The sequence below is a fragment of the Dermochelys coriacea genome, chromosome 14, assembly GCF_009764565.3.
Source record: "Dermochelys coriacea isolate rDerCor1 chromosome 14, rDerCor1.pri.v4, whole genome shotgun sequence".
Taxonomy (NCBI): Eukaryota; Metazoa; Chordata; order Testudines; family Dermochelyidae; genus Dermochelys; species Dermochelys coriacea.
This window is the reverse complement of record NC_050081.1, coordinates 36,386,050-36,403,956: the sequence shown is the minus strand read 5'-3', so window position 1 is coordinate 36,403,956 and position 17,907 is coordinate 36,386,050. Positions and strand designations below refer to the sequence as shown.

Below are 17,907 nucleotides of genomic sequence, written 5' to 3'. Positions count from 1 at the left end.
GGGGGACCGTAACGGACAGAACCCCTCTAGGATTACGTGTAGGGGAAGGAGGGAATACAGTGGAGGGGACTCCTGGGGGGTAGTTCAAGGACGGAGGGACTATATGGTCCTGGCTAGACTTGATCAGGGACTGATAGGAGAAACCCTTTACAGTTACCAGTGGGAATACTAGGGACTGGGACGTCCAGGGGAGCAAACGCTTCCCATGGGCTGGTCGGCACTTCTTACTTGGCCCTTGGTTCGCTTCCCGGTTTGGGCCATCAGCTGGGTGGGGTGTTCCCCACACAAAATTCTCTGTTACACACTCTAGGACACCCACCTTTACCCAATTTCTAGGGCTCAAGGTGTAACCCTCTTAGGGTTTAGGCAGCCACACCCACTTTGTTCCCTCTAAACTGGGCGAGTGTGTGTATGCACACAGATCCTAAACCCCACGCACATGGTGAAACACCGCGTGCACAAAAATTTGCACAGAAGCGCAACAATTTGCACAGAAGAACCTTTTTGTGCACCCGGCCTGTCAAAAATTAGAGGGAACATTGCCCCCACCCTTTCCCAGTTCCTAGGGCTCCAGGTGAAAAGCACCTAACTTTACCCTTCCGTGGGCTCCAGGCTCAACTCCTCCATGGGCTCTGGGCTAACACCCTTTTCCCGCAGACTCAGAGCAAACACCTTTTCCCTGTGGACTCCGGGCTTAATCTTTTGCAGGTTTATGGGGTCTTTTACCAGTGAAAGAGCCCTGCACAGTAATATCCTATGTAACCTCTATTTATTAAGAATCACTACAAACCAGACTGCACATGGTACACATGCAATGCTCACCACTCCCAATAAGACAGATGAACTTTTCTTGATGGCCAGTCAGGATCAGGTCCATCTGGGGGCCCCTAGTTTCTGAACAGTGTCATTGAGGTCGGGCAGCTGTGATCTTGGGGCTGTTGCCTGAAGTTGGTTCCCCAAGAACTTTCTGTTGGACCCAGTTTATAGAGTGAAACTAGAGCCCTCTTAGCTCGACCTTAACCAATCAATATACTAAAATTTTACTAACCAATCCTGACAAAATTCTCTAACCAATCCTACCCCACCACCTTAATTAATTTACACCTAGCAAAATTAATTATACAACAGACAGACATAACCAAAGAACCAGGCAGAGCTCATCCAGACAAACAATAAGGAAGTAGGGACCATAATGACAAAACAATAAAGAAATGAGGATTTCCCAACCACAACTATTGATAAGTGATTTCTTGCCAGACAGAATGCTACCAAACTAAGTTTTCTTTAACCATCTTAAGATCTGTTTCTTTATCTGTTGATAGTAGGGGCCATTAGGACGGGGTGTCCTTCTTAACAGCCGGATATTACATCGTTTTAATGTAATTTAGATGGAATGTGAGGATGTGACTTCCTGCTTCTCCTCTGCTCTTTTAATCTGGCTGCAGATGAAAGCTTTAGGCCTTGCATTATGGCTGCAGAAAAGACCTTATCCTTCCAGGGGCTTTTCTCCTTAGGCAGGGCTGGGGTCCTCTCATGTGGCGGTGCTGCAGCCGTGCAGGTGGGAAGCAGAAAGAATGAGAGACAGGATGGAGGTTGGAGGAGGGGGGCAGAAGGCAACAGGACAAGGGAAGGAAAAACCATACAGGATCCTACGTGGTTTTGTGGTGCTGGATGCCTTAGGAACCCTAACACGCGGAGGTGAAAACCAGGAGCGAGGAGGCCGGGCTCCCTCTGGGGATGAAAATCCCTTAATCTGGTTTGCTGCCGGGGTCCCGGAAGCTGAGATAAGGGGCGATGTCCAGGTGGGGGGATGAGAATGATTCTTTTGGTTTTTTCAGTGTCTCTTTTTAAGCAGCCCCCCAAAAAGGAGTACAAGTGGGGGAGAGTTTCTCCTCATTATTTTGGCCACCAATTAAATCCATTTCCGGAAGGCCACATTCGGCATTGGTAACTTTGTTCCCACATTTACTTGTTTGTTAAGTTTGACCTCACCACACTCAGTGATTTGCATGAGCAGGGTCCCTGCTGTCTGGACTGATTCCATTTTTGTCTGGTTTTTCTTGCACCTGTTCCTAACATGGTGCGTTTATTGAAAAACAGCTAGACTTCTATTTCATGGTTAATTCTCTGCCAAGCAAACTGTCCTAGGTTAGTGTGACCTCTGATAAACTTTCCCACACTTCTCACAATTAAACTTACAAATGGGGGACATTTTTATGTCCAATGATCACAACAGACCCCAAAGATACTTAAACTTAATTCAAGAAGGTCTCCCAAGGATATGCAGCGTGTTGTCCCAAACTCCGCCCTCCTCCTGGAGTGAGGAAGAGAACCCAGGAGTCCTGGCCATCAGTACCACCTGCTCTAACCCACTAGCCCCCACTCCCCTCCCAGAGCTGGGGATAGAACCCAGGAGTCCTGGCCCTCAGCACCCCCATTCTAACCCACTAGCCCGCACCTAATTCAGGGTGGTTCAGAGCATTGTGCTGGCCCTCTTGGTCTGGCCCCCTTGATCCTGCCCTGTGCCCTCCTGGGGATGACACGTCTCATTTCCATGCAAGCGGCAGATCCATGGCAGGCTGCCTGGTCTGTTTGGCACCCATCCTCTGTCCTGCCCGCAAAGGAGTTTGCTAACCCCTGTTAATACAGCAGGCGGTGGGGCTGGGGGCTCTCCCCACGTACCCATGGGGTTGCCTGCTTCTCCTCTTCCTGCTGGGCCCTGGCCTGCCTCCAATGACAGCACCATGGTGTTTACCACCAGCAGCCCCAGCCGGGACAAGCGCCACCCAGCCGGCTCTGACACAGGGCCAGCCTTCCTGGGTGTCCCCTAGGCCGAGCCCCAAACTGCTTCCCCACTGGCCCTGGAGGCCAGCGCCTGCCTCCAGCCAGAGGAGGATATAGGTGTTTTTAGCTGCGTGGACGGGGCCAAGTGGGCATCCAATGGTGCTGCCACCCTTGCCTCTTCCTCAATGGCCGGGTGCCGCATCGCGGCTCCCACCCTGAATCCCCCCGTGGGTCTCCCTGGATGCCAACAACCGGCGCGTCCCAGCCATCCCTGAGAATGTGCTCGTGGCCACCCCTGGCTTGTGGGCAGGATGAACGTCTTCGCCTACCTCTTGTCTTTTTTCCATTTCAGATCCAAGACACAGCTGGAACCCTGACCCCTCATGTATAAAATGTCCTGTCCCTTCCCCCCAAAGAGGCTTCCCTTCTGGCTCCACCAAAATCCAGCTGTGGGTTGAACTGGCCATGGGATTTCCCCTTCACCTCCTGTTACCCCTCTGTCCCACCCCAGAGCCAGCTGCATCTCAGGAGTGGCAAGCATGCCCAAGGCAGCGGTGCCGTGCGGCTGGTCCTCAGCTGCCCCATCCCTGAGGTGGCTACATTTCACAGTGAGCCTGTGACCCTGCTACCGTACCCCAGAGGTGCTGAACTGGGTCTCTGAGCCCGTGGACCCTGTCCCGGGATCCCTCCAGCCACCTTGAACCTGAGCCCTAGTTGTGCACAGCCCAGCGAGCTTGCTGCTGCCAGGGTGAATAAACTCGGGTGGCTGCTCCCTGGCTGGTGCTCTCAGTGCCAGAGACGAGAACCGCTTGGCTCCAGCATCAGCAGATCCCCCCTCCTTGCACTGAGTTGGGAGCCACAGAGCCGTGCCTGCAGTAGCGAGCCAGGCAGGAGAGTCTGCGTAGCCAGGGGTGGGGGGTGTCCCTCAGGCTCTGCGATGGGCACAGAGTGGTCAAGGGGTGACTGGTGTCAGGGGAGCTGGAATTGGGAACTCGACCGGTAGCTTCCCAGCTAATACCCCTTCCACAGACCCCACCCTGAGAGCTGGGGATGGAACCCAGGAGTCCTGACGCCCAGCCTCACTTGGCTCTAACCTCCCAGACCCCACTCCCCTCCCTGAGCTGGGAGAGAACCCAGGAATCCTCACTCCCAGCCCCCGTCCCCCCTGCTCCAACTCCTAGACCCCACTGTCCTCACCATGCTGGGGAGAGAACCCAGGAGTCCTGACTCCCAGCCCTGTCTGGTCTAACCATTAGACCCCACTCCCCTCCCCGAGCTGGGGCCAGAACCCAGAAGTCCTATCAATCAGGGTTCTCTCCCCAGCTCTGGGAAGGGAGTGGTGTCTAGTGGGTTAGAACAAAGGAGGCTGGGAGCCTGGATTCCTGGATTCTCTCTTCAGCTCTGGGAGGGGGCATGTGGATTTTTTTCCCAGCCTTTCGGCATTTTCCCCTGGCATAAAGGGGCCTCTAGTTGCCTGCAGAAGGAAATGGTGCAGAAGGCAAAGTGCGGTGATACAGATCTGGGAGCTCAGAAGAGAGCTGGAGCCTGGGGCAGGCTGGTGTTGAGGGGGTGGCTGACCGGAGAAGGTGTTTACCAAAGGGGAGTCAGGCTTCCTGCTCGCATGAGGGTTTCAATAAGTAGGGCTGCAGCACAGAAATTCCCGCAGCAGGGGAGAGGCCCCATATCCCATTCCCCACTCCCTGAGCCAGCCATTCCCCCCTGACCTGGGTTTGGATTGGAACCAGCGCTCTCCTAGAGGGGAAAGGTCGCAGATCCCGTTCCTTGTAACTCCCTCTTGGGGGGGGGTTCCCTTCTAGCTGCCGCGATGCTGGGACTCCTCCCCGTGGTCCCCTGCCTGCTCCTCCTCTCTCTGCCAGGCCCCAATGATGACGGCACCGTGGTGCTCACCACCAGCAGCCCCATCCGGGGCAAGTGCCTCCCGTCCGGCTCCGGCACAGTGACGGCCTTCCTGGGCGTCCCCTATGCTGAGCTCCACCATGGGGGCCTTGCGCTTCCAGAAACCGTTTCCCTACCAGCCCTGGAGCCACGTCCTGGAGGCCACCAGCTTCGGCAATGCCTGCCCCCAGCCTCTGCTTACCCTGATGCCTATACATGGATGCCCAAAATGCTGCAGTCTGAGGACTGCCTCTTCCTCAACATCTGGGTGCCCCATCCCTGGCCCCCCACGCCGGTCCCCGTCCTTGTCTGGATCCAGAGCGGGAGGTTCTTCATAGGTGCAGCCTCCATGGAGCTCCAAGACTGCTGCTTCTTAGCCGCCACTGAGAACATGATTGTGGCCTCCATGAACTACCGGCTGGGGCACTGGGCTTCTTGTCCCTGCCCCCAGCTGCCCCAGAGAATGCTGGCCTGTGGGACCAGTGCCTGGTGCTGCGCTGGCTGCGGGACAATGAGGCCACCTTCGGTGGGAACCCGGCCTGTTTGATGCTCTTTGGCCAGAGCGCTGGGGCTGCCTCGGTCAGCTTCCATCTCCTCTCGCCGGGGAGCCGGCCCCTCTTTGCCCATGCCGGGCTGCAGAGTGGTGCCCCTGGCTCTCCCTGGGCCTGGATTAGCCCAGAAGCGGCCAAGAAGATAGGTCAGGCGCTGGGCTGTGAACTAGGTTGCACCGATTTCAATGACACTGCCCTGGTGGGCTGCCTGCAGGGGAAGGAGCTGGGAGACTTTGGGAAATGCATTATGTCCATGCCTGTGTCTGTGCCGACCGTCGACGGGGATTTCCTTCCCGATGAGCCACCGAGACGTCTGGAGGCCGGGCACAGCCAGCCTATACCCCTCCTGGCCGGCGTCACAGCTAACAAAGGCTCCTACATAATCATTGGTGCCCGTAACTTCATCACGGTGAACACCAGCCACGTGAGCTGGGAGGAGCTGCTGAAGGTGCTGAGGGTGACAATGCTGGGGCTGCCATGGAAGCCCGTCCAGGCAGTGGCACAGTGGTACAGCCAGGAGAGGCAGGGCCCGGCGTGGTACCACCGCACCATGGCTCATGTTGTCAGTGATTATCATGTGGTGTGCCCCATAGCCAAGATGGCTGGGCAGATGGCAGAGGCTGGCGGTTCCCATGTAAGTCTACAGCTTCACCTGCCACCCCAGAGGCTTGTCTTCCCCCAAATGGATGGGGGTGCCCTACCTGTTCGGGATGCTGGCATACATGGAGGGAGTCAACCACATGCACACGGAGGCCAAGGTGATGCTGAGCAGCAGGATGATGCGCTACTGGGCAGAGCGGCAAAGAGTCCTGTGGCACCTTATAGACTAACAGACGTATTGGCTCATGAGATTTCGTGGGTGAATAACCACTTCGTCAGATGCATACTGGGCAGAGTTTGCCAGGAGCGGGTAAGGGAACCCCTAAGAAGTTGCAACCCTGAGTGCCAGCCAGCTTGGATCTACTTGCACTTTCAGCTTCTCTCATAGATTCATAGATATTAAGGTCAGAAGGGACCATTATGATAATCTAGTCTGACCTCCTGCACAACGCAGGCCACAGAATCTCACCCACCCACTCCTGCAATAAACCTTTCACCTATGTCTGAGCTATTGAAGTCCTCAAATCATGGTTTAAAGACTTCAAGGAGCAGAGAATCCTCCAGCAAACCCATGTTCAAATTCAGTGTCCCCAGGACAGGTGGAATCCAGCCCTACCAGCAATAGAGTCAATTATTACTAGATCATGACACCCCTCTTTAGGCTATTGCTTTCTCCCCAAACCCCTACAGCTAGCACTCTAAATAAAACAACAAAGCTCTCCCCCCTGCCCCTCTGAAATCTGACATTGACTTTGTCCTAACTAGTCAACCAGGGTCCATTGACTCCCAGGTTAGGGTGAGCCATGCTCCCCAATCTCTAACATCCACCGGTTCTCAGCCTTTCCACCCTGTTCATGTCCCTGTGCTCACACAGCCAATATAAGATAGATAGTGAGCATGGAAGCTGGGGAAGTCCCGAGTTATGCAGCTGGGGGGTACTGCATGCTGCTTGGGATGTCTATGCAAATTACACCCACCAGCTGGTCCTGAGCCCCTGCCACTTCCCCATCGGAGCCAGAGAACTGTATTTCAGATCAGCCTGGCAGCTGGCATGAGAGTGGCCACCATTTCCCCACTTCATCACCAGAGGACAGCTTGCGACTTCAGCCCCGTGAAGAAACACGTGGCGGGGTGGCCATTTTGGAAGAGGGCAAAACTGGATTGTTTGGCTCTTGATCCTTCCTAGCTCGTGGGAAGCCTCAATGAGGCTGGCTGGAGACTGTGGGTAGCTGGGTATGTCCCTGTCCCTCTTTGCTGCTACCTGCTGGAGTGAAGGACACCTGGTCGGGGCATCCTCCTGTCTTCCTCCTTGTGGCTGGAATTCATTCCCTTTCCCCCCTATGCTGATGCATTTTCTCCCAGGAACCCCATAGGGACAGGAGGCAGCGGGGAGCAGTGGCCTCTTTACAATGCCATGGAAAAGAATTTTTTCCATATCGGAACAGAGCCACCCCAGGTGGAGGAGATGTCGCTCGCCCGGCTCTGTGGCTTCTTGACATCACTGGTCCCAGATTATCAGCGGCTCAAGGGTGCATGTCACAATTTGGGGCACAATCCGGAACAGTGAAGGGCTGTGTCACCCTGTAACCCTGAGCGCCTGAGCCAGCCAGTCTCCCCGCCTGGGGATGGATTGGAGCTGGTGCCCCCCAGAGGGAAAAGGATCCCATAATATGCTCCCATGAGTCAGTTCCTGCTTTCTTCTGGCCTCCAGGCAAAACCTGGGGGGAGCCCTCCCATCCCAGGGCCTCTAGAATTCACATGCCATGGGCTGCTGCCTGAGTCTAGGCCTGGCTTTTTCGTGATGGGTCAGTAACCCCCCCCATGCCTCTCTCTTAGCCCAGCCCAAAGGAACCTCTGAACCAGCAGGAGAGAGGGATCGTCCGGAGGACTGAGCACCATGGAGAAACACAGGATCTGCAGCAGGAAAAGCCCAGACCCCCTCTGCCATCTCAGCTATGGGAGTTAGGCCCAGATTCTCTTGGGTATTTAGGTGCCGAATGGGAGTTCGCTGCCTAAATAGCTTTGAGGATCTTGGCCTAACTCTCCCAGCTGGGCGTCAGTAACATTTTTGTTGTAGGTTTCAGAGCAGCAGCCGTGTTAGTCTGTATTCGCAAAAAGAAAAGGAGTACTTGTGGCACCTTAGAGACTAACAAATTTATTAGAGAATAAGCTTTCGTGAGCAAATGCATCCGATGAAGTGAGCTGCAGCTCACGAAAGCTTATGCTCTAATAAATTTGTTAGTCTCTAAGGTGCCACAAGTACTCCTTTTCTTTTTGTGAATACAGACTAACACGGCTGCTACTCTGAAAGATGGAGACAAGATCCGACACACACACATCCCTCGTCCTAGCATCTCTACAGTGATACCTTTATGCGCAGTATATAAACAGGCCACTAGATGTCACTGTGGAGGGGGAGCGGTCCCCTGGTCAACACTGGAGCTAAAGGAGGGCTGCGACTGCCTTTTCAAATCCCTGCTTGCCAGTGCATCAAGGTAATAGCCAAAGTTAGCTGGCTCAAAGCCTTCCTTTGTCAGTGTAATAAATTTGTTAGACTACAACAGTGGTAACTCATTGCTGCTTTACCAGTGCATTAACGGGATTAGCTCACAACACTCAGCTAATTTTCTTTTTTGCAAATGAAGCTCATTATAGGTTTTATTCAAAACGAATCCAAGCATAACTTAAGGGGTCAGCCCAGTGGTCCAGCTAGCCCAATATCCTGTCTTCTGACAGTGGCTGGTGCCAGATGTTTCCGAAGGAATGACAGAACAGGGCAATTATTGAGTGATCCATCCCCTGTTGGCCAGGCCCACCATCTGGCAGTCAGAGTTTTAGGGGCATCCAGATCATGGGGTTGCATCCCTGACCATCTTGGCCAATAGCCATTGATGGACCAATCCTCCCTGAATGTATCTAATTATTTTTTTAACCCAATTATACTTTTGTTCTTCACAACCTCCCCTGGCAATGAGTTCCACAGGTTGTCTGTGCATTGTGTGAAGAAATACTTCCTTTTGTTTGTTTTACCCCTGCTGCCTATTCATGTCATTGGATGATTCCTGGTTCTTGTGTTATGTAAAGGAGTAAATCATTCCTTATTCACTTTCCCCACACTGTTTATGATTTTATAGACGGCTCTCATCTCCCTCCTCCCTTGTCTCTGTCCCTTGAACAGTCCCAAGTCTTTCTAAATCTCTCTTCTTATGGAAGCCATTCCACACCCCTCCTCATTTCTGTTGCCTTCCTCTGTACCTTTTCCAGTTCTCATATATCTTCTTGGAGATGGGGTGACCAGAGCTGCACACAACATTCAAGCTGTGAGCGTACCATGGATTTATAGAATGGCATTATATTTTTTGTTTTCGTCCCTTTCCTAACAATTCTAAATATTCTGTTAGCTTTCTTAAACTGCTACCACACACTGACCAGATGGCTTCAGAACCCTCTCTACAATAACTCTAAGATCTCTTTCTTGAAGGGTAACAGCTAATTTAGATCCTCTCACATTAGCAATAGAAATAGGAATGTTTTTCAGTATTTATGATTTTTTAGATTTTTTTTTACTGTACATTGTTGAACAGTCCTTTAAAACAGTCCTATTTTTCAAATCAAATTATCAAACTACAAAGCAAACCCCCTAAAAACACCATTAGTTGGGTCTCACTGTCCAACCTGGGCCCACTCACTTCCAGGTTAGGGTAGGCCTTTTTCACCAGTTCTCACTTGTTTTCACACTTGCTGCCGTATTCGTATTCCTGCAGTCACATGGTGAATGTGACAAAGCTTGTGAGTGTGGAACACAGGGAAAGCCTTAACTGAACAGTTTTGGGTGCTCGGAGGAGATGCAAATATGGAGATCCTCAGTGATACATGCAAATTACACCTGCCAACAGGGCAGAAGCACCATCCTCTTCCTCCTGTACCCTCATGGGGGAGCTAGAGAATGGGTGCATGCAAATTAGCCCCGCGGTAGGTAGGAAGGTGGCCTCCACCCCCCATTTCACCTCCAGAGGGAGCCAAAGAGTTGCTTGCCCCGCAGGATGACTCAGCCATCTTTGCTACAGGCAACGTCCTTGCTACTTGCCCCTCTGGGAGCAATGGGAGGTGGTAGACGCATTTACAAGGAGCAGCCTCATAGCCTGCAAGGGACCTAAGCAGATGGCGGCCATTATAACTCAGTGCAACTTGTAGCTTCTCTAAGATCAAGAATAATGGAACTGTGGCCATTCTGAGTGAGGGCATAGTGTCTTTGGCGTCCTTGTGAACAATGGGATGTGGTGGCCATCTTCGCTAGGGGCAGCCTCACTTCTACCAGTAAGGGCTGTAGGCAAATGGCAGGCATCATAATTCAGGACGGGTTGTGGCTTCAATTGCACTGAGAACAATGGGAGATAGTGGCCATTTTCAGTCAGGGCAACATGTGCCTTCATCCTATGTGGAAGGATGTGAGATGGAAGCCATCTTAACTAAGGGCAAAGTGTGGCTTCAGCCTTCCTTCCAGTTTAGATCGTCCTGTCCATGCCCCCATGTTTCCCTACCACCCTAGTGTCCTTCCCTAGTCTGCTATATCCCTCTGGGCCCACACTAGCCCTCTGAGAACACAAAGGATGCCCATCTTCCCTGAAGGCAGCCTGGCTTTAGTCCCATTGAAAACAATGGGTAATGGAGCCATCTTTACTAGGGGCAGCCTCAGTGCCACCTAGAAGAGCTGTAGGCCAGTGGCAGCCATCATAATTGAGGGCAGCCTGTGGTTTCGGTCTCATTGAGAACAATGGGAGACAGCTGCTATATACATAAAGGGCAACCTGTAGCATCATCCCATATGAGATGAACTGGACACAGCAGCCATCTTAACCGAGGGCAGCCTGTGGCTTCACTGTCATTGGGAACAATAGTGGATGGCAGCCATTTTGGAAAGGCGTCGAACTTTGCGAGTTAGCTCCTAACGACCCCTGTGTGCAGCTAGAGCATGTTCCTGCCCCTGCCCCGTATGAAACTCTGTGGGGGTGTGCTGAATTTCTCCCCAAGAGCCCCATGGGGATAGGGAGGAGAGCATGAAGCAGTGGCCCTTGCAACAACCCCATGGAGCAGAACTTCTTCTGCATCAGCACAGAGCCACCCCAGGTGGAGGGGATGTTGCCTGCCTGGCACTGTGGCTTCTTGGCATCGCTGCTCAGCGAGAAGCTGGGCCTCCTCAGTAAGCATCACTGAGGTGAGAGGACAGCAGCCCTAAAGGGGAAAGGCCCTATGTCCTCCCACCCCTCTCAGCCAGCCAGTCCTCTCCCTCTGGGGCTGGATCAGAGCTAGTGCCCCTTAAAGGGGAAAGGCCTCATGTCCCATTCCCCCCTTTTCAAATGAACATGGAATCTTCTGGCCTCCTTGAGGAGCAGACACCTTTTGGGTGCCCTCCCATCCCCTGAGGTTCCCAGAACCCACATGCTGTGGGAGGAGCCCCAGACTCAAGCCCAGTTTGTGGTTGTTTTGGCCTTTTCAGTGGGAGAATGACACCTGCGTTTCCTCCCCCAGCTGAGACCCACAGAACCGCTGAACCCTTGAGCAGGACAGAACATGAGGAATAGGAGAACTGATCCCCGTGGAGGAAGCCAGGACATGTAGCATCAAATCCCAGACCCCTTCTACCAGCTGAGCAAAGTAATTCCTCCAGCTGGGAGTCATTAGGCGGCTGCTGTAGTAATTCCATCTGGCCACTAGATGAAGACATGATCCTATTCACTTAGCATTGGCTACCTCGAAAGCTTATGCTCTAATAAATGTGTTAGTCTCTAAGGTGCCACAAGTACTCCTTTTCTTTTTGCGAATACAGACTAACACGGCTGCTACTCTGAAACCGCTCCAGGCATGTTTCCTTGCAATATGTCATTCAGCCATTAGATGTCGCTGTGTGCAGCATATCACTCCAGCCAATGTGGTGTCCCTGGTAAACAAGGGAGACCATGCTGGAGCACGAGCTTTGTAGAGGCCTGTTTGGGTCTGTAGCTGCTTTCTTTAATAAACGCCTTCTGTTATTATTATTTATTATGTGCGTCACCAAGCGAGATGCATTATCCACTGTGCTAGGCTGTGTACAGATGCAGTGAAAGACATGCCCTGCCCCCACGAGCTTCCCATTGAAATAGACAAAGGAGGGATTATTATCCCTACTGTATGGGGGGGGGCAAACCGAGGCACAGAATGATGAAGTGACTTGCCCAAGGTTACATTGGGAGGCTGTGGCAGAACTGGGAACTAAGCCAGGTCTCCTGGGTCTTGTTTGGCTTCAGATCCACATTCTGGAAGATTTGTTGTACTTAGACCCAAGTTATTGGGCTTAGTGCAGGGGTGACTGGTGAAATATAATGGCATGTTCTATACACAATATCAGACTAGGTGATCTAATGGTCCTTTTGGCCTCAAACTCTGCAATTCTTTGCTTCGCTAACACTAGAACATGCTCGGCTGCTTTCTCAGTTAGGTCGTGACCCTGGTAATATCTGCATCAAACCTTTGTGGCATCTGGATAGGGTCCTGATTTGGTAGGATGGGTTTGGGCAGCTGCCCCATTGTTTTGCCCAGCAGGGAGACACGCTACAGAGGGTGTGGAGAAGGGGAAGCTTTATTGGAAGGGCTTTAGGATGCCAGCCAGCCACAAGCTGTGACGCAGACAAAGCAGATACAGAGCAACTGAAACACTGGCACCGCCAGAGCAAATAGAGAACCGCAGTCCCATCCCAGCTAGCAGAGAGATTTGTCCAGGGGATTGCACAGGGAACCCACAAACAAAGGGGGTTTGGACAGAGGCAGGGAACCCATGAGACACTCAGAAATAAGAAGGATTTATGGAGTGAGACAATAACCAGCACTTATATAGCATGTACACAATGGGGCCAGTATCCTGCCATTTTACAGGGGGAGGAAACTGAGGCATGGCCACTCAGGGGTGGAGAGGGGATTAGAACCCAGGAGTCTTGGCTCCCCCTGGCTGTCACCCATGAGACCCCATTTCTTTCCCAGAGCCCGGGATAGACCCCAGGAATCCTAGCTCCCAGCCCTCCTGCATTAGACCTCCCTCCCCTCCCAGAGCCAGGGATAGAACCCAGGAGTCCTGGCTCCCAACCCCCAGGGCTCTCATGCCCATTAGACTCTGCTCCCTTCCTAGAGCCAAGATTAGAGCCCCGGAGTCCTGAGTCTCAGCCCTAGACCAGTAATCCCTAAACTTTTTCAGTTGTGTCCCCCCGGGAGCCACGGTTGGGAGCCAGGGCTGGGAGCGGGGCCAGAGCAGTGGCTGGGGCCAGGAGCCATGGCTGGAACCAGGTCCACGGTCAGGGCTGGAGCCAACGCTTCAGCTTGAGCCATGGTCTAGGCCAGGAGCCAGGGCTGGGGCAAGGAGCCGGAGGGGGGGGAGTGCAGCTGGGACTGGAGCTGTGGCCAGGGCCGGAGCGAGGCTAGGTGGCGCTCCCTCCCTGCCTCCCCTGGGGGCTGGCCTGGGCCCACTGTGCCCCCTGCACATTCCTCCATGCCCTGCACGGGGGCATGCCCCACAGTTTGGGGACCACTGCACTAGACCTCACTCCCCTCCTAGTGGCAAGGATAGAACCCAAGAGTCCTGACTCCCAGCCCCACCCCCACTCTATCTGACTATATTGTCCCCAGGCTCTACAGTTAGCTAGAACTGTACAACCCCATAAGAGGTTTATTAATCACAGCGAATCGGGGAACATGGGCAGGTTTCACACCCGGAGCATCAATGGAGGAAGAGTGGACGGGGGGAAGATCAGGAGGAGGAGGAAGAGGAAGGGAAGAAGGGAGAAGAAAAGAAGGGAGGAAGGACAGATGAAGGAAGAGAAGAGGAGAGAGGGATGAATGAAGAGAAGGAGGACAGGTGGGAAGAAGGGAGAGAGGAAGACGGAAGGGAAGGAGGTGGAGGGAGGATGGAAGATGGGGAGAGAGGGATGGGTGAACAGTGAAGAGGATGGCTGGAGAACTGCGGAAGTGGAAGGAGGGGCCTGGGACGGAGGACAGGCAGGGATGGAGGAGGGTGGCAGGTGGCAGGCCGGACTCAGCGCTCTCCCTTGCTAGAGGCAGCGGGACCCCAAGTCATTGCAGAAGGAGGCGTGGGAGCAGTAAGTGATGTTGATCTGGTACTCAGGGTGCAACAACTCCTTCGCCAGCCCGCAGCGGCTGGGATTCACGGTGCAGCCCTGGATGAGGAACTGCACCTCACCTCCTGCAGGGGGAGACAGAGAGGCAGAGCTCAGAACCATGCCACTCGAACACACCACCCCAAAGCCCAGAGCACGGCTGGGGATCAGAAACCAGGGCACCCCGACCCAAGGCTGCTTAGTTGCTCCGTTGCTGGCTGAAAGCTCCCCTGGCTCATAGGATGTTGATACAGCCAGGACTCCTGGGTTCTTTTACCAGGACTAGGAGGGAAGTGGGGGTCAAATGGTTAGAGCAGGTGGGGACTGGGCATCAGGATTCCTGGGTTCTATCCCCAGCTTTGGGAAGGGAGTGGGGTCTGGTGGGTTAGTGCTTGGTAGGAGGGAGCTGAGAGCCCACATTGCAGTTCTGAGCCTGACCACAAGGAGTCAGGCCAGAGCCAAACAGCAACTTGCCCAGAAAGGAGTAAGGATCAGTACTGGTGGGGGCATTTGGGACAGAGAAAATCCAGTGTAGCCCTCCCCTCCACTCACTATAGCTGAGGTTGACAGTCATGCATGAATGCCCAACCTAAGGGGTGCACTCAGTGACTCGGGGGAGGCAACCGACATAGGGTTTGTCCAGGGCGCATTGTCTGCAACACAGATTGCTGGCTGTAGGGGGCGAGCAAGGGGAGATGCAGTGAGAGATGGGCACAAACACCCCCCAACCACCATCCCCACAGGCAGCCCACCCTAACCACTAGACCCCATTCCCCCCCCCCCCCCCAAGCCAGGGATAGAACCCAGAAGTCCTGACTCTCTGCATCCCCTGCTTTAACCCCCAAGACCTCACTTCCCTCCCCAAGACATGAATAGAACCCAGAAGTCCTGGCTCCCAGCCCCTTGCACTCCAATCATTGTACATTGCGGAGTGACACCACTTTTCCCCTCCTGAGGTTCTGTCAGTTTGGCTGGGTTACCCCAGACATCTCTGTGGCTGAACAGAGATCTGGTGGGTTGCTGACCCGAGACGTGCCAGGGAAGTGGCCTATGCGTGACTGAGAGGACCCGAGGCTGTGATTCATCCTCTTTCAGCAGCACTGCGGGGGTTGCTCACCCCAGGTTGACAAACCCCTGGTAAAAGCTGCCTGCATTGAGCACGTAACCCCTGGCATGGCAGGCAGAGCCCGGCGATCTCCATCCACACCTCTGAGTCCTCCAAGGAGAGCTCCCTCTCCTCCAGGGATACTAATTGACACTGCCATTTCCAGGGCAACTGGACGCGTGCATCTGAGTTGGCTCATTAGAGGGACATGGACACCACACTAAGGGGCTGATTTCAGCATCTCCAACACACATTTGTCTAGAGGAAGGGGGCTGGGAGGCAGGACTCTGGGGTTGTATCATTGGCTCTGGGAGGGGAGTGGGCTCTAGTGGTTAGAGTGGGGGAGGCTGGGTATCAGGACTATTGAAATCTATTCTAGGTGCTCGGGGAGACAGGCGTCCGCTGCCTCAAGGAGCCGCTCAGGCCTGTCACCCCGAGTGGAGTTCCCCCGAGCTCTCTAACGGCACTTACCCCCCCCAGTGTGAGGCAGAACAGGACAGAGGCTTCAAGGAGCAGAGCCCAGGCCATGCTGGGTTCCTCTGAATTGGGCAGGCGCTGCGTCAGGGGAGCACAGAGATCTGAGCTGGGACCGACGCAGACTCCTGACTTGGGGGCTGGTTTTATCCTTCTGTGCCAGTGAACAGCCGTGCAGGGAGCATAGTCTGAGTTGGCTAGAGGGACAGAGCAGACCTGTTTCGAAGTAACCGCCCACACCAAGAACAGTCCCTGCAGGGAGGCGACTAGTCTCCTGAAATAGATTCTGCAGGGCAGGGGCGGGGGGGGGGGGTGGTGGTGCCAGGACTCCTGGGTTCTATCCACAGCTCCTAGAGGGGGTGAGGTCTAGTGGGTTAGAGCTTTGGATGGGCCAGGGTCTGGGTCTGTATTTTACATTTCATCTTCAGCGAAGTGGGCCCCTACTCCGCACTGGGGTATTGGGGTCAACACTGACTGTGTGGGGAGAGTGGCCCCTACTGAGCCCCCATCCTGCTCCCTACAGCACAGCCCCCCTAGTGCCACACTGGGGTCAGCACTGGTTGAACTGCCTCCCCCATATGTGCAAACAGCCTCCCGCACAGATCAAGCCGAACCCATTAATTGTGAGATCAAAGCGCTTATTAGCGCAGGTTCACCAGGATCCATTCCTCCACAAAGGTAGTTATAGTTCACACTGTGAGGTTACGTATCGGAAACACATTTCACAGTCGATGCAATGGGGAGAAGATTTACACAAATCAATCATAAGCCTGGGATTAGAACCCAGAAGTCCTGGCTTCCCGGCCTAACCCCCTAGACCCAACTCCCCTCCCAGAGCAGGGGATAGAACCTAGGAATCCTGACTCCAGCTGACTGGAATTTCTCATCTAAACCTTTTTCCATCAGAAAGTGAAAGAGACACTTTCCACAGAACCCTCCTGTTTTGTTAACGCTTCAGTCAGGAAGGTAGCTCAGGTCCCGGATGGGGTTTCTGGTCGACGAGTGAGAGAGACAAGAGAAAGACGCCTGCACACCTGATTGAGAGCACAGATTTTAAACTGGGTCATCCACATTGCAGCCATGTGCCTACTGAACTTCCCCAAGAACCGAGGCGCATCCCAAACCTCCCCCCGTTCCTCTCCATGGGCAAGGTCTAGGTCTTCAGCCGGGCCTTCTCTAACAAACCCACAGCAGCAGGTAGATCTGAAGTTGCTACTGAAACAAGACGCTCCACAGCACCCCTCCTCCTCTGGGTAGAGGACAAGAGAACAAACCATGTGATGGATGCGTAGACACCTGGCTTAATGCGCTATTGGGAGATGCTCAGATACTACAGTGATGAGGATGGTATCAAAACTTATACAGACTCAAACCACTTGGTTCTCTTGGCATGGGGTTGGCTCTTCCTGTCTGGTTCCGAGCATGTATTCCACGGCGAATCTGAATCACCTTCCCCCCTGAAAGCTTCATGGAAACGGACCTTTCGCTTCAATTTCAACCAGCTTCATTTTGATGTGGAAGGAAAACAAGTGTCAAAACCTCCATGTTTTGGGAAATGGATTTTTTAAATGATTCAGCCAATGGACAGCAGCAGCAAAAAGGGCTGGGTTCAGCTGTCTAGGGGAAATCAGTCTGAGGACTTAAGTAACCCCAGTTCATACCCTCACCCAAAAAGCGGGGAAACTACATGTACCATCCTGGGTGCCCCTGCTAGGCACCGATCCTTCGCCCCTTGCAAGGGCTGAATCCAGGGGTTTAAAACAAAAATAATTTTATGAATGGGGGAGAGACAACAGAATGAATTTGAGAAAAACCAGAGGGTAATAATTCACTAAAGACACCTGGGGAAAAGTCTTAACAGTTATTCCAACTTCTGGGCTGCTCCTGGAGCTGTGAATTCAGTGTTGATTGCTGGGTACACAGACCCTCCCCTAAATCTGACTGGGAGGCTGGCAGCTGCTATTCTCCCTGCTGCTTCAGCCCAAGCCATCTCAGCTCCATGCTGTCTGTTGCCCCCAAGCTTCCTCTACTCAACTCTTTGTGGAGCTCCATGGGATGCAGAACCCCTTCGGAAGCATCTACACTGCAATTAAAACCCATCAGCTGACTCATGTTCATGGAGCTTAGGCTAAGGGGTGGTTTAATTGCCACATAGATGTTCCGGCTCAGGGATCCCGCGAAATGGTAAAGTCCCAGGGTTCAGGCTCCAGCATGAGCTCAAACATCTACATGGGAATTAAACAGCTCCTTAGCCCAATTCTGCTCAACAAGCCTGAGTCAGCTAACACAGGCCAGCCACAGGTTTTTAATTGCAGTGTGGACATACCCTTAACAGCCTATTCTATCAGAAATGGAC

General features: G+C 53.4%; 2 pseudogenes; both read left to right on the top strand.

Annotated features, from left to right (window-relative positions):
* LOC119842653 overlaps nucleotides 1-17,907 on the top strand; it is a 1,040,433-nt pseudogene that overhangs the window by 582,261 nt on the left and 440,265 nt on the right.
* Nucleotides 135-7,938, top strand: LOC119843263 (annotated as a pseudogene).